Genomic DNA, 18,047 nt, shown 5'->3' on the forward strand with positions numbered 1-18,047 from the left:
TATTTTCATATTATTGAAGTTGACCAAACATTCCTACTCATCTCAAAATTAAAACAACATCATAATAGCTAGGTTGTGTTATATTAATAATACATACTGGATTCCTGGCCTGCATGATACATGCTATCTGACCTGTCTACTAAAAAATAATTCTTATTGTTATTATTGAAGTTGACTAATTGTTCCTGCTCCTGTTAAAAATGTAATTAAGTGACTCAGCCTAAATCATATAATCATTTGCACAGACATGGATCAATGTATTGAAGAGCCGGAGCATCCCAGTACTACTGCTGCAGCTGCTTCAAGACATAATATGATACTTCAACATCTACTATAGGTGGTCAAGGTAAAGTAGGTGAACAAAAGGTAAACAGCATTTCACAATGGTAAAGAAAACATTACCTCTAAATATGAGAGGAAGAATTACTGGCGATAAAAAGTAAAATTGCCAACATGCCATACACCACACACAGTGGCAAGGAAAGGCTCAGACCACGGTCTTTCTTTGTTAGTGAAGATCCTGCTACTGCTGTTTCATGCAATAAAATGCGTTTCTCAGAATTAGCAAAAACCAAGCCCAAACACAATCAGGCATCTTATGTAACCTCACATTCAACACCTAAATGTGTAACCATAGAAACAGACAGATCAGTGCCCAAAAAACAGAACAACATGAAGGCTGAAGAAAAAACTGTGTGTACAGAGATGTAACAAACCCATGAGGAGTGTCTAGCTATATTAGCTATGTCTGAGTCTGACATTTCTGATTATGACACTGTAATCCTAGAGAAGCCTCCTTCCACAATTTTCTGAACCGTCGGCAAATATGAGGATGAGTTGTAGCAAAAGTAAGGATTGTGATGATTTAGACTTGGAAATTGAGAATGCTACTGTGGTAGTGCAACATGATGAGGGATATATTTGTGTATCTGATGCTAATTATGATATCGATGGTGAATGTGTTGGTCATTTCAGGAAGAGGATGTTGTTTGTGTCAAAGTACGTCAGCCACCATTGGCAGTTGTTGACAGTGATGATGATGATGATGATGATGAGGAGGAGGAGTAGAAGAAGAAGGACATTGTCACCATGCCTGGGCAGACCAAAAAATCCACCTCATTCATGTGGAATAATATTTACCCAAATCCTGAAAGTATTTGCCAAGGCATGTGTACCATGTATGAGACCAAAGATAGTAGATGTAGTAACTTAGACCATCTAGGCACCTCCTCCATTTTACGCTATTTACAGCAAGTTAATGCAAATTATTTTTACAAATCCTGTAAAATAATAATCAGTCTAGTATCAGCTACTAGCAGTTTGTAACCATCACATGCAATCTCCACTGCCAACAGCCTCAATAACTTCCTCATTAATGATCGGTGGTAGTCCTGCTGTCTTGATTTCTCTCCTGTCCACGATTCCTAAGAAGAATCTTCTGCTGCTGGGGGTGACTCTTCATGCCAGAAAGAGACCAATAAGACTAGTATTTTCCAATAACAATTGATTGTGAAAGAAGCAGTTGCAACAGGAACCAAGTATTACAGCCACTATCCTGTTGCAAAGTGGATCACTGAATCCATGATGGCTATGATAGCATTAGATCTGTGTCATCAATGCATCTGGTTTTAAACAATTAGTTGAGGTCCTGTGTCCCCACTACCAATTTCCATCTTGATTCAATTGTACCAGAACAGCAATTCCTCTTCTATACCGGAAGGTTAAAAAAATGGCAAAAAAGCCATTAACCACAGATATGTGGACAAGTGGACCTGGTCAAACTAAAGACTACATGACTGTGACAGCCCACTCCACTGGTGTATCACTTTCAGCAGAAGCTGCAGTATCTGACACATAATGCTGGGTCATTTACAGGCAGGATACTCTCTGTATCACTGGTTTCACTAAAAGCCATACCAGTGCCAATCTGTTTGATAAACTCAGGGATCTCATGGCAAAATGGCTTCCTCTCTATGACTTTCCTCAAGATATGGGATTTTTGATAATGCAAGCAAGCATTACAAGTGGGTGAATTTGAACATGTACATGTTTAGCACATACAATTAACTAGTTGGTTCAGAATTTACTAAAAAATGACAGGTGCATGTAGGGAATACTGTCTGTGGTCTAAAAATTTGTTGGATTTTTTTCTGCATTCAGCAAGCGCATGTAGAAGATTTCTGCTGCTGCAAGAAAAATTCCATTTGCCATAACACCAAATGAAGCAAGAGATAGTACCAGGTGAAATTTCATACTCTATATTCTCCTGTGACAGAAGTAACAGCAACGAGCCATCCAAGCATACATATCAGAGCATGTGATAGGGTAAGGAGGGCCATATTACCTTAGTCCAGCACGGTGGAGAATACTCTTGGTTTTATACAAGCCCAGAAACCATTTGTAACCACTGAAGTGAGTTCAGACACTGCCAGCATGAGTCAGGTGATTTAATTAATAAAACTAACAAAAAAGCAGCTAGAGAAGCTGAAAAAGAGATTAAATGAAGTGATTCCTCTAAGTATATTGGATTTGTAGATCTCTTTTTACTTTGGCAGGACACTAGGGTTTACAGTATCTTGACATTGGATCATTACATTTTGACAACCATCCTATGCAACATTTTTCTTTCCAAATGACCTAGATCTTTAGTGATGCAAAGAGCTCTTTGTGAGCAAGTTGTCATCTCAAGTAGCATGACATGACGATGTCTCCTGATACAGCATCTAATCCTCCAACTGCTGATGCCAGGTACAAACTGACCTTTTACAAGTGACCCAATGGTTGTGAAGATAATGAGTCAACTCAACACACCAGAGTGAAACGAGATTATGATATCTGGTCAGGCTTAAAAGAATTGCCCACTATTATTGACCACTCTACCACAGTGACTAAATCTGATACAGTAAGCATCATTAATATGGTGGAGGATTATTTTAATGGCAATGTCCAAATTAGTATGTCACACAGTCCCTTTGAATACTGTGCAGAAGAAAAGGCAATTAGGAGCCCCTTGTGCAAACTTGCTTTGGTGTACTGCCCACCTTGTGAGCAATTAACATAGGAAGCTACTTCCAATAAATGAGGTAAAACATTTTTCTTTTCATTATGCTGTATTTTTGGGGGCATTGGTGATGGTCTTCTGTCTCCCGCAAGTTGATCCGTTGCCATCTCATGCTTTATTCTTATCATGTAGCCTTGTGTATACTTGACTGGCAGCATATAATAAATTATTAAGAAAGAATAATAATTGTATAATACTGTTATTGGTTATTGCTTTAATTTGAAATACATTTGTAACCAGAAATAATGGGGTACAGTACCTCACAAAATAAAAATAACAGTATTATAGAGCATAGTTAGTGTTATTCAGCAATATGCACAATAGAAATTATTCACAACAGTCAATAGAAATTGTTGTATATCATGGATAAGCCTAAAATCTCTGTGCTTGCGGACTAGATTTAGGAGAAAAAACATGGTATTATCCCTCATACTCAGACTCTCCAGCGCACCTCATAAATATACAACAGGGCAGTGTTACACAATTAAGAAAGAGAGGGTAGTATGGCCAGCAGGTCAGCCTCCTAATATCTGTTAGCTTCTATTTCAAGTTTCAATGCTTGTTGTCAGGAATCCTTGTCTCAAAACGTTGTATTCTTTTATTTTAATTTTCTAATTTAACAAATTAAGCAATTTTAATCAATTAATAATTAGTCAATCAATCAATCAATCAATCAATCAATTAGTCAATACTCTACCTCCATTTTTCTATACTACCCTGGGGCCTCTGCTTTAGTAATGAAAAAATCTTTCTATTCTTTCTATTGGGTCATATATTCAATGAAGCTGCTATCCTGTCTGCTACTGCTGTGCTGCAATGTTTCATAGATGTGCAATATTCTTTAAAAGTAACTGCCGTGTGTGTGTGTGTGTGTGTGTGTGTGTGTGTGTGTGTGTGTGTGTGTGTGTGTGTGTGTGTGTGTGTGCGCCGCTGCTCTGTCGCTTTGTTTAGCCAACCAACCTTTGGCCAATATTGGTGAACAATATTGTGAGGTGATCAAAATTGACTGGAAATACTGGAAGCTAATGTTAATCAGGTTAGTAATACTTTAGCAACAAAAGTAGGTCCAAATTCCATGATTTTAGCTGTTTTTTTTATTTTATTATTATTTTTATTTAATATTGAAGCTATCCAAAACCAAATTTGAATCCAAACCAAAACACTGAGGGTGGTTTTTGCAAAAACAAAACAAAACTAAACCACATGGGTCGGTTGATATCGCTAATTTTTAGTGTTTTACAAAGAAAATATATTAACAACTAACTTTAAGAGCAAAGCCACATCATGTTGTGATTGCTTGAATTTGGGAAATGAAAGAGTGTTCAGTCATATATAATACCAATACAAGAAGAATGTGATAATAACTCGAAGGTGTCAAAAGTAGTTGTTAATGGAATTTGAAGGTCAGGGAGAGGAACTTTGTTTCAATCAAAATAGATTTCGGGTGTTGGAGAGCATGACAAACAAAGCTATGTGTCATCAGCATAGAAGTGATTGCTAAGAATATGTAATAATTGTTCCGAGAGATAGAATAATTTCAAGGGAAAAGAGCTGACCCTAGCATAGATCATGGTTGGTGTAATGGTTAACATTTCTGTTTCACAGCATCAAGGTATTGGGCTCAGTTGCCACCATGATCCTAACTGTGTGGAGTTTGTTTGCTTGCATTGGTTTAATCCCATAAAACAAAACTATACTGGTACTGTAGGTTAACTGGTGTCAAACAAAAAATTAAACTGTGTGTGTGTGTGTGTGTGTGTGTGTGTGTGTGTGTGTGTGTGTGTGTGTGTGTGTATTCATGTGATAGGGACAAGAGATTGTAGGCTCCATTGGGGCATGTGAATGGCCAAATATTCTCTGCATTGCCATATATACAGTATATGTGCTATATTAATAACTGTTAAATATCATTTCAAGATTAATTTCCACTTACAGTCAAAATGAGATTTTTTCATGAATTTTCCTCCCTGAGCATGCTATTAAAGTTCTGTAGCAAAAATTGCAGATTTATAATCATATTCTGTCACATATGTCAAGATGTGCTTGTAGTTATGCAAACAAGACAATAAAGATGTGACTTTATAGAGTTAGTTATAAATCTGAAAGTTTCATTATTCTATTTGTACAAAATATAATTAGTGTAATGCAGATGCACTTTTGTTCATTTTCAGCACCACACACCCAACTCCAAAAAAAGGTACAGCTGAGGAGCATCTAGAGCAGTGATTTTCAACCTTTGTAAACTTGTGGCACACCAAACAACATTTGAAAATTGCCAAGGCACACCATCAGTTTTCTTAATCAATATAATATAAATATATAACAAATATAAACAGTAATAAAACAATTGGACCCCGCAGAAATAAAATAAATAGCTTCACCCCCACTATAAAAAAAACACATTGGCTCCAGTAGAAATAAAACATAGTAATTCCACACACTGTCCCCACATATTAATGGCACACACTGTCCCCACATATTAATAGCACACACTGTCCCCACACAGTAATTCCACACACTGTCCCCACATAGATAATAATTCCACACACTGTCCCCACATATTAATGGCACACACTGTCCCCACATATTAATGGCATACACTGTCCCCACATATTAATGGCACACACTGTCCCCACATATTAATGGCACACACTGTCCCCACATATTAATGGCACACACTGTCCCCACATATTAACGGCACACACTGTCCCCACATATTAATGGCACACACTGTCCCCACATATTAATGGCACACACTGTCCCCACATATTAATGGCACACACTGTCCCCACATAGTAATTCCGCACACTGTCCCCACATAGATAGTAATTCCACACACTGTCCCCACATAGATAGTAATACCACACACTGTCCCCACATATTAATGGCACACACTGTCCCCACATAGTAATTCCACACACTGTCCCCACATAGTAATTCCGCACACTGTCCCCACATAGTAATTCCACACACTGTCCCCACATAGTAATTCCGCACACTGTCCCCACATAGTAATTCCGCACACTGTCCCCACATAGTAATTCCACACACTGTCCCCACATAGTAATTCCGCACACTGTCCCCACATAGTAATTCCGCACACTGTCCCCACATAATAATTCCACCCCCCCCCCCCAGGAAAAAAAAACCCACTGGCTCCAACCTCAGATACAGCTCAGTCCTTAGCATTGGGGCAGTGAGAAGCAGCACAGAGCGTTCCCTCCCTGCATTGCATCGGAGCAGAGCACACCATGGAGAAGCGCTGGACGGGCGGGGGACGGGAAGGCGATACCACATGGAACGGGTGACCTATGAGTCATGCGGCGGTGCATCACTGCAATAGGTCACGGCCGGCCCACGGAGGTTCTCTGCGCTGCCCGAGCCTGATATCAGTTACTGCTGCAGGTATTAGTGGTGTGGCAGGCATCTCTGGCGGGCGGGTAGCGGCGGCACACCTGAGGACTGCCTGCGGCACACTAGTGTGCCGCGGCACAGCAGTTGAAAAACCCTGATCTAGAGTGATATAAAAAGAAACAGGAAAGAACTGTGGCATGGAACCCCAGTAAAAAGAAGACTCAAGACAGGAGAACATAGTTCACTGTGGCAAATTATGATAGGTCAAAAAAAGAATATAAATGACTTACCTTAAGATTTAACTGATTCCAGGTCCAGTGATATATTAACAGCAGGGTAGTCAGGGCAGTTGCCCAAGGCCCCCATCACATGGGGGCCCCCAAACATAGCAACACCGGGGGACTAGCTGGCAGCCTAATTGGGCAATCAAAATGTTAACATTTTTGTTTTTTTGTTGACTGATCCCTCCAATTATTTGAGTCACAGTTTAGTAAGGGATGACTTGATGGCCAAAGCAAACAGAGGCAGCCTTTATAAGTAAAGACTGGTGTATAGCAGAAGTAGTGCCGATATTTAAAAAGGGAAGTAAATCTGAACCGGGTAATTATAGACCAGTAAGTCTTATTTCTATAGTGGGAAAGGTACCTTAAGGTATTTATAGAGATAGAATACAGGAGATCCTTGAAGCCATTAAGGTTATTAATAGAAACCAACATGGATTTGTGAAGGACAGATCATGTCAAACTAACTTAATAGACTTTTATGAAACAGTGCGAAAGTAGATGGGGCAAAGAAGTGGATGTAATCTTTTTAGACTTTGATAAAGCTTTCGATAAAGTACCTCACATGAGACTTATCTACAAATTAAGAGAATTTGGGCTAGGGAGCACAATATGTACTTGGGTTAGAAATTGGTTGGATAAAAGGGAACAGCGAGTGGTGGTAAATGGAACTTTTTCAAAATGGACAGAAGTACTTAGTGGTGTGCCACAAGGGTCTGTATGTGATGTGGCCAAGATCCTGCTGGATGGGATCCCGGTGGTTAGAATACCGACAACGGGATCCCGACCGGCACAATCCCGACATATTTTCCCTCTGTGGGTGTCCACGACACCCATAGAGGGAGAATAAATGAGTGTGCCGAGCGCAGCGAGGCACCGCGCCCGCAGCGGGGCGAGCACAGCATGCCCACAGCATGGTGAGCACAGCGAGCCTGCAAGGTGCTGCGTTGCGCTTGCCCCCCTGTCGGGATTGTGCGAGTCAGGATCCCGGTGTCGGTATTCCGACCACCAGGATCCCGTCAGGCGGTATCTCATACTGATCCCGTCTGTACTTGGATCACTATTGTTCAACATTTTCATAAATGATCTAGAAGTAGGTCTAAAGAGCATGGTGTCAACTATTGCAGATGATACCAAACTGTGTAAGGTTTTAAATTCGGAGGACGATGCTGAGTCTCTTTAGAATTACTTATTTGAACAGGAAGTATGGGCAGCAAAATGGAGAAAGAGGTTTAATATAGACAAATGTAAGGTAATGCACTTTGGTAGCAAGAACAAAAATACTACCTACATACAAAATGGGGGAAAAGTCTCCCCTATAGTCTGTACTGGAAAAAGATTTAGGTGTTCACATAGATAACAAACTTAGCAGTAGCACCCAAAGTAGGAATTCAGCAAATAAGGCAAACAAAGTATCAGCATGCATAAAGCGGGAAATTGATGGAAGGGATGAGATGTAATACTACCATTATATAAATCACTAGTGAGGCCACATCTCAATACTGTGCACAATTATGGGCATCATACTACAAAAAGGATATCCTGGAACTAGAAAAGGTTCAGAAATGGGCAACCAAATTGATTAAGGGAATGTAGACGCTCAAATATGAGGAAAGGCTTGCTAGGCTTGGCATGTTTACACTGGAAAAAAGGTGATTAAGAGGGGACATTATTAACAATTAAAAATAAATAAGGGGACAATACACAGAGCTAGCGGGGTATTTGTTTTTGGTAAGTTCAACACAAAGGACATATGGACGTCCACTTAGGTTAGAGGAAAGGAGATTTCGCACAAAGGGGGAAATTCAGAGTTGATTGCAGCAGCAAATTTGTTAGCAGTTGGGCAAAACCATGGTGGTCATTCCGAGTTGTTCGCTCGCAAGCTGCTTTTAGCAGCTTTGCACACGCTAAGCCGCCGCCTACTGGGAGTGAATCTTAGCATAGTAAAATTGCGAACGAAAGATTAGCAGAATTGCGAATAGACACTTCTTAGCAGTTTCTGAGTAGCTCCAAACTTACTCGGCAACTGCGATCAGTTCAGTCAGTTTCGTTCCTGGTTTGACGTCACAAACACAACCAGCGTTCGCCCAGACACTCCCCCGTTTCTTCAGACTCTCCCGCATTTTTCCCAGAAACGGCAGCGTTTTTTCACACACACCCATAAAACGGCCAGTTTCCGCCCAGAAACACCCACTTCCTGTCAATCACATTACGATCACCAGAACGAAGAAAAAACCTCGTAATGCCGTGAGTAAAATACCTAACTGCATAGCAAATTTACTTGGCGCAGTCGCAGTGCGAACATTGCGCATGCGCAATTAGTGGAAAATCGCTGCGATGCGAAGAAAATTACCGAGCGAACAACTCGGAATGAGGGCCCATGTGCACTGCAGGTGTGGCAGATATAACATGTGCAGAGAGAGTTAGATTTGGGTGGGGTGCTGTGTCACACGCAACCGCTGCGACCCGGGCAGTGACGAGTAACTCCCGTTAAGCCGCAGGAGCTGCATTGGCTGGGAGTTACTCCTCAAGTACAAAAGCATCGCCGCTGTGCGATGCTTTTGTACTTGTGCGGGGGTAGGGGGGTAGGGCCTGATATGCAGGGCGGACTAGCCCTGTGCTGGGCGTCCCCCCGCATGTCAGTGTAAGTGATCGTAGCTGTGCTAAATTTAGCACAGCTACTAAAAGGTCGGAATGAACCCCCATGTGCACTGCAGGGGGGGCAGATGTAATATGTGCAGAGACAGATAGATTTGGGTGGGGTGTGTTCAAACTGAAATATAAATTACAGTGTAAAAATAAAGCAGGTGGTATTTACTCTGCACAGTAACAAAATGACCCACCCAAATCTAACTCTCTCTGGAAATATTATATCTGCCACAACTGCAGTGCACATGGTTTTGCCCAACTGCTATCAAATTTGCTGCTATGATCAGGTCTGAATTACCCCCATAGTTTTCATCCAGTTTAGGACAAAAGGTTGCATCAAGTTAGTTCACTGACTGAGCTAAGCAACAGCAGTGAGGAGCACTAACATGTGGCAGTTCAACTTCAGACATGGAACATCTAGAAAACAGAGTGGCACTGCAGTGGCAGACAGGATGGCAGTATAATAAACTATATGACCCCATAGAAATAACCAAGAAAGTTTTCATTGAACAAGAACTACAGTAGCTCAGTGAGGACATGGAACTGGAGGTGGAGCATATAGTAGATAAGAGCAGGCGCACACCCACTGCTCGGATCTCCTCATCAATTCCAGACTTCAGATCAAGGCAAAATGTCATCAGTCAGCATTGGATCTTTTGTGAGTTTGGATTCTATATAAGACCCCCACGGTACTGATTCCTGCAACAGTTCCACTCGTCCACGCTGCTGTGTGTTCTGCTCAGCTGTGCTGCCCCTGTGTCCATTGATCCAAGAGGTGCTCCTGTGTCTATCCAATCCAGTTGCTGCTCCTGTGCTACTGTGCTGTGTACATACACTCCAGTGGCTGCTCCTATGATCAGTGCTGTGCTGTGTTAATCCACTCCTGTGCTCTCAGGGCTGTGCTGTGTCCATCTGCTCCAGTGCTGCAGACGCACCTGTCCTGTGTCCATCCATTCCAGTGCTGCCAACATACCTGTCCAGTGTCCATCTTCTTCAGTGCTGCTGACACAACTGTCCTTTATCCATCAGCTCCAGTGCTGATGACGCACCTGTCCAGTGTCTATCAGCTCCAGTGCTGCCAACACACTTTTCCAGGATCCATTCACTCCGGTGATGACAATGCACCTATCCAGTGTCCATGCGCTCCAGTGATGCCGACGCACCAGTCCAGGGTCCCTCCACTACAGTGCTGACTATGCACCTGTCCTGGGTCCATCCACTCCAGTGCTAAAAAAAAGTTTAAAAAACAAGTTAACAAAGTTTAAAAAAAATTAAATGATAAAAACATGTGGGTGTTGTAACCCACTGTGTATCCATACCATATAAGTACTGAGACTCAACAGCCTGTACCCCACTGTGTATCCATAACATACATGTACTGTGCCCCCACAGGCTGTACCCCACTGTGTATTTATAACATACAAGTACTGTGGATTCCACAGGCCATATCCCACTGTGTATCCATAATGTACAAGTACTGTGACTCCACAGGCCATACCCCACTGTGTATCCATAATGTATAAGTACTGTGGACTCCACGGTCCATCTCCACTGTGTATCCATAACGTGCAAGTACTGTGGACAAATATGTGGACTGAACAAACTAAAATTTACATGTGACAGCACACTGGGTGGGTGAATCACCTTCAGCAGTAAGAACAGCAGCAGCATCTAACAAATAAAATGGACAAATTGGAGTGGCAGGTGCATTCTAGGCCAACTCAAACTTATACAATGTCACAGTTGGCCATTGTACTTAAGGCAGAATGGCAAAACATACCACCTGCTGCTGTCCAGGAACTTGTGGACAGTTTGCTAAGAAAGGGGTCTGCAGTAATCACTGCATGTGGTGGAAATACAAAGTACTGCCATCAATAAAAATCTAGTTGTTGTCGGTGTCTAATCACTTTTCTCAACATAGTGCACTAGCATAGCTGTCATGTCATCAGTGATATGCTGTGTGACCTCTTGCAAAGGATTTTTTCACAGTCATTTTTTTTAATACTACAAGTAGTCATCTAATTCCTCTTCTGGTATGAAGATCCACCCCGAGCAGCACTTCTACAGGGACATCCTCAATTTATATGTCAGCATGATGACTTGTGCCCACATTTGCAGAGGGTGCAGAAATGGTGGAGGAGGCTTCTCTACAAGTACAGTATCAGAAATGTCAGACTCATACACAGTACGCTGGACACATACAGTACCACTCGTGGACATACTTAGACACTCCTCAGGGATTTATTATGTATCTAAACATAGTTTGTTCTACTGCCTTAGTAGGTTTGCTCAGCACAGTTTTGCCAGCTTTTATTTTTTTGACATGCCTAGACTCTAAATGAAAATGTCTTGCATTGTCATGAGAGGCAGAAGAAGATGCCTCATTGACATTTGCAGAACCACCACTCAGAAATTATGGCCAAGACGTGAGCATTTCCTTGCTACTGCATGTGGTTAGAGGTGTTTTTTTCTTTACCACTGTAAAATATTTTTTTTTAATTTCAGATACCCTGACTTAAACCCTCTTTATCCTTGAGCATCAGCTTTACTAGATGACGTTAAAGGACTATTATCATCATGAGTGGTGGCAGCAGCAGCTGCAGTGCTAGTATTTGGTTGCTGTGCCTGCTCTTTTCTCTACTGATGATGATCCATATCAATGAACACACACAAGTTGTACAAAAAAAAGTTTTCTTTTTTAGCAAATGACAACTAACATTGCGGAGTCTCAGTGCTGATATTTATGTTAATGCATTGGGGTCTAGCACATACAGCACACACAAGTTGTAAAAATCAAAGCAACTGTTTTAAAAAAACATTTTTAATTTTTTTTAACGTTTTGCCAAAACTTTTGCAGGCACTGTGGGCCTAATTCAAAGTTGATTGCAAAACAACATTTTCCTCTAATGGGCGCAACCATGTGTATTGCAGGTGGTGCAGATATAACATGTGCAGAGAGTATTAGAATTGGTGGGTTGTGTCCAAACTGTAATCTAAATTGAAGTATAAAAATAAAGCAGCCAGTATTTATCCTGCATAGAAAAAAATATAACCAACCCAAATCTAACTCTCACTGCACATGTTGTATCTGCCCCACATGCAGTGCACATTTTAAGTGTTGATTTTTTTATCAGTTTTTATGGTTTAATGGGTATTACCTTTTATCTTTTATAATTTGCATTTGCTTACAGTCACTTTGATTGTATTATAAATGTAAATGATTTCTATCACACTGAGGAAATAAATGCCACGTTGATTATATTTTAACAACAATCCATATCAATATAATTTTTTCATTTGATTTTTATACAACTATTGCCTAAATACTACCATTGAGACAACATATAGTGCTGGTTCATTTTGTTATGTTTTTATTCTTTTCATAACAGAGGTTGGTATACCATATTTTGCAGCTGCTAAGTGTTGGCTCTACTTTACTATGGGGCAGTAGCGGATCTTGCCACGGGCAAGCAGGACTTTTGCCTGGGGCGCCATTGCCCTGAGGGCGCCGCCGCTATCCAGAGGATGCCGCCGCCGTGGCAAGATCCGCTACTGGTGCCGGTGCCATGCGGTGCGTGACATTATTGCGCACCTGCACTGCATTGTGGGAGCAGCCCTAGACGCTAGAGGTCATAATTGACCTCTAGCATCTATGCGGTGCTGTGGGAGAGACGTTATGATGTCTCTCCCATAGATCCGAGGAGCGGCGTCGGCGGCCGGAGACGGAGGACAGCAGCAGTCTGGAAGCAGGAGCGGGGATGGTGAGTATTTATTTATGTATTTTTGTAAGCGGCACAGCTACAGGGGGCACAGTACTGGGGGCACAACTACTGAGGGCATAGCTACACAGGTGGCACAGTACTGGGGGCACTACTGCTGAGAGCCCAGCTACAGGGCGCACAGTATTGGGGGCACAACTACAGAGGGCACAGCTACAGGGGGCACAGTACTGGGGGCACAGCTACAAGGGGCATAACTGACCATGCCCCTTTCACATGAAGAAACGCCCCTTTCTTTTGCCACGCACCTATGGCACGCAGTAACCCTGTTTTGCCGCCCACGGGGGAGTGTATTTTAGCTTTGCAAGTGTGTGAACGCCTGTGCAGCCGAGCACTAAAAAAATAGTTTGTGCAGTTTCTGAGTATGTCTAACTTACTCAGCCGCTGCGATCACTTCACCCTGCAAATGCTTGGACATGCCTGCGTTTTTCCAACCACTCCCTGAAAACGGTCAGTTGACACCAATAAATGCCATTTTCCTGTCAATCTTCTTGCGATCGGCTGTGCTAATGGATTCTTCATAAAATCCATCCCCCAGCAATGATCCGCTTTGTACCCGTATAATGTGCCTGCGCATTGCGGTGCAGTTGCATGTGCAGTAGTGACCTGATCGCTGCACTGCGAAAAACGGCAGCGTGCGACCAGTCGGAATGACCCCCATTATATTAAAGCAGGTTACACCATGCTCCTATTACAGTAGGGAAAACAACTAAGCACTAACTGACTCCCAATTCCTAGCTTTTTTCTATGGTGTGCTGCCATTTATAGCATTTTCTGTACTGTCTGTGAAGCCACAACTCCAGTCACAGTCCAGTCTAATCTTAGCTAGGAATGACAAGGTGAGGGAGTCACAGTCAAAGGGAGGGATTTGCATCTCAAGTGTGATTGCATAGATGCAATTTAGAAAAAAAAAATTGATAATTGTTATTACGTTTCAGAGTGTCTCTGAATAAGTACCAGAGTGAGCACACAACAATGTCAATATGGATGGTTTAATGGTTAGCATTACTGCCTCACAACACTGAGTTTATGGGTGTCCATGTGGGCAGGGGCATAGCCAGAACTTTGTGGGCCCCATAGCAAAATCTTGAAAGGGTCCCTTTCCAAATGCTTCTAGAGAGACACCTCTCTGTCGCTGTTGTTAATTATATGCCCAATAATAGTGCCCTAGTTCATTTTCTGAACCATAGTGGTGCCCTAGTTCCCATTATGTCACATTGTAGAGCTGTCAGTAAACATTATGCAACACTGCACCCCCAATACACATTATGGAACGCAGTGGTGGAACGCACCCGTCACTTCCGGTCATCGAAAGCCGAAGTAATAGACCCGTTCTCCGTCAAATTCAATTTCATACGCAATGCAGTGCCCATGTCAACTATAGCATAAAGACTGGGCATTGGGGATGTATATATTATGTTACATTACATTCTGTATGTGGATAAAGAGGATCTTTTTTCGTATGGAACACAATAGGATGTGTCTAATGAGATGCACGCGTCACTTCCGGTAGATTAAATCCGGAAGTTGGGACAGCCAAATTGGACAATTACTGTAATTGAGAGGGGTATAAATATCTGTTTGGTGATGGTCCATGTCATCCAAGCTTGAAAAAGGAGAGCTTTCTCCGAAACGCGTCGTTTGGATGACAGGGACATCTTTGATTGACGTGCACTGCCTGATTCCCTACTCAGCCTCCACAAGGAATAAGCTTTTTGCGGTGGTGCTATGATAATTCCACCAGGATCGGATTGCTTTTTGTCCAAAAAAACTCTATGCCCACCTCAAATCACATAGAGGGGGAGCATTTATTGGGATCGGTGCAATATTGTATTTACAGTATGTGATTTTATATGATTTTTTATGTACATATTCGTTTTATGTCACAATTGTGTTAAATAAATCATTGTGTTTTTAAGATAAACACTTTCTGGTATTCATCTTTGTTACAAGTGTGCCTATGCACATATCTATTTCTTTTGCTGCTTGAATATTTATCTAGGGACGTGGTGTTCCCTTAGTGATGTGTGACGGCTGCCTATGGTAACATTTATTGCGCACTTTGGAGGTAATTCCAAGTTGATCGCAGCAGGATTTTTGTTAGCAATTGGGCAAAACCATGTGCACTGCAGGGGAGGCAGATATAACATGTGCAGAGAGAGTTAGATTTGGGTGGGGTGTGTTCAATCTGCAATCTAATTTGCAGTGTAAAAATAAAGCAGCCAGTATTTACCCTGCACAGAAATAAAATAACTCACCCAAATCTAACTCTTTCTGCACATGTAATATCTGCCTCCCCTGCAGTGCACATGGTTTTGCCCAATTGCTATCAAAAATCCTGCTGCGATCAACTTGGAATTACCCCCTTTGGAATTATCTTCTCTTTGTATATTTTTCAGTCACCCAGCCAACCAGCAACAGACAGCTCCCGGTCACATAGGTGAATGCACCAATCCTCTGTAAAGGCATCCTACTGTATATGAATCTGCAAGTGCTGGCAGATAGTTGCCAATACATCTTCTCTCCCTTGTGGACAGATTACTTGGCTCCAGTATTTCCAGTGCAGTTTCCAGACTGCTAATCCTTTTGTAGTTTCAACCTGCAAATCCTCTGTAGTTACTACTGCAGTTCTGTGCAGTTTCCAGACTGCTAAGCCTCTGTACTTCTGACCAGCAAACCCTGTGTAGTTACTATTGCAGCCCTCTGCTAATACTCTGTAGTTGTCGCTTACATTCAGTGTCGGACTGAGGCATGAAGGGCCCACCGGGGGGATGTTGTTGTAGGGGCCCATGCTTAAGGGTGTGGCCAGGCTCCACTGGGGCTTGGCCAGCCACCACAGAGGTTTGGCTAACCATTACAGAGTACATGTTCTGTTCCCCTTGGTAAATATATCATCATCCATTTTCTTGTGAAGTACAGTATAATGTAACATATGTATAAAGCATAATTCAAGTGCACTAGGATAGAGTCTGGAACCTGATCCCTAGAGGAACACACCATACCCAAATCTAAATCTCTCTGCACATGTTACATCTGCCCCACCTGCAGCGTAACATGGTTTTGCCCATTAGTGTGATTTTATGGTTTGCTAACAAACCTGAGTAAGGCCCTAAGTTCACACTGGAATGGGGAATACAGTATAACATGATACAATGGATCCGGGATGGTCCAGAATAATTAGGCATAATGGATCCAGGCTTGAACTGGAATGGCTTGGCACTATGAACAGCTTTGGTATAATGGATCCGGACTGGACATTAATAGCTTGGCACAATGGATCTGGGCTTGGATCAGAATGAATTGGCACAATGAATAGCTTGATACTATGGATCCAGACTGAATCGGAATACTTGGCACAATGGATCCGGACTTGAAACAGAATGGCTTGGCACTATGAATAGCTTTGGTATAATAGATCAGGACTGGACCATAATAGCTTGGCACAATTGGTCCGGGCTTGGACCGGAATGGCTTGGTACAATGAATAACTTGGTACTATGGATTCGGACTGGACCAGAATAGCTTGGCACAATTAATTCTGGCTTGAAAAGGAATGGTTTGACACAATGAATAGCTTGGTACTATGGATCTGGGCTGAACCAGAATAGCTTAGCATGATGAGTAGCTTGGTAGTATGGAACGGGGCTGCACCAGAATAGCTTAGTACAAACAACTACAGTAGCTGGAACGAGGTGCTGGTAAAATATGCAAGTACACAGTGGAACCTGGTAATTAGAGCAATGAGATGCCTGAAGACAAATGTTGCTTTGACACCTTCTGATTGTCAGAAGTCACTTTTTATCTCCCTTGCTCCTCAGCTATTGGTGGATGTGGTCAGCTGGACTGGATTCGCAGTCCAATTGCAATGCCAATAGTCTGCTGACCAGTACCAGGGTGGTGGTGCCCAGAGACCGGAGCCAGCGGTATCTCCACATAGGATCTCCAAGATAGGTGACAGGCAGAAGCACTTGGATTAGATTTGACAGATACCACTAAGCGTTGTCAGAGAGGCATGGTGCTGAAAACCAGAAACCAACACCCAGGCGTAGTAGACTGGTAAGTGTTTACCATGCTGAATCCTGACAGTTCCAAGGGATGCTGAGGTATGGATGGGTCCCAAAAACTCAGGAGATGCCAACTGCTGGTATATACAGTACTGTAGGTACAATAGGAACAAATTTATATAGCCTTAAGTACAGGGCCATAGAGAGCAATGTAAGGCTCTCTGGCATGGGGGTGTACCTTAAAAGGGGGCATGTCCACGCTTCCTAAAATAAACAATATTAAAAAAAGATATTCATGGGAGGCACCATTAAAATCCAGGACGGGCCCGTGGGGAGGGCAACTGCTTCCTACCTTGCTTGCTCTGGGAGGAGGATCCCCCTCCTTGGCCAGGTGTGATGACATGCTGGCTGCAGCACTTCTCCCTTATCATTACACCTAGGAGCAAGTGCTGCACCATCAGATTCACTGCAGCCAGAGGCCATCAACCATCAGAATTCGACAAAGAACTGCCCAGTTTTTATATCCCTCCAGCATTATTAAGGTCAAATATGACATTATATTAAACCAAGTTAGTAATTTATGATTGGGGGTCCATCAGTGTACCGGGCCCCAAGATTTCTGTTGCCAGTCCTGCTTATGGAAGGCAATTTACTACTATAATAATAAATACATAGTGGCCATTTTTCATTTGGAACACTTTGCCATAGATTGTGTCTGCAAATTGTCAAAACAAGTTTCTGTTTTCAAATCGAAGTGATAATCATTATCAATGTAATACTAAACAAAAAGAAGTATCCCCTCAAGTTACAAAACAAATTAAAGCCTTACCTCATTTCTATCCTTGGCATTTGTTTAGTTGTCAGAAAATCTTTAGTCACCAAGGAGCTAATTATCAAAATGTACATCTCATAATATAAA

The sequence above is a fragment of the Pseudophryne corroboree genome, chromosome 5, assembly GCF_028390025.1.
Source record: "Pseudophryne corroboree isolate aPseCor3 chromosome 5, aPseCor3.hap2, whole genome shotgun sequence".
Classification (NCBI taxonomy): Eukaryota; Metazoa; Chordata; class Amphibia; order Anura; family Myobatrachidae; genus Pseudophryne; species Pseudophryne corroboree.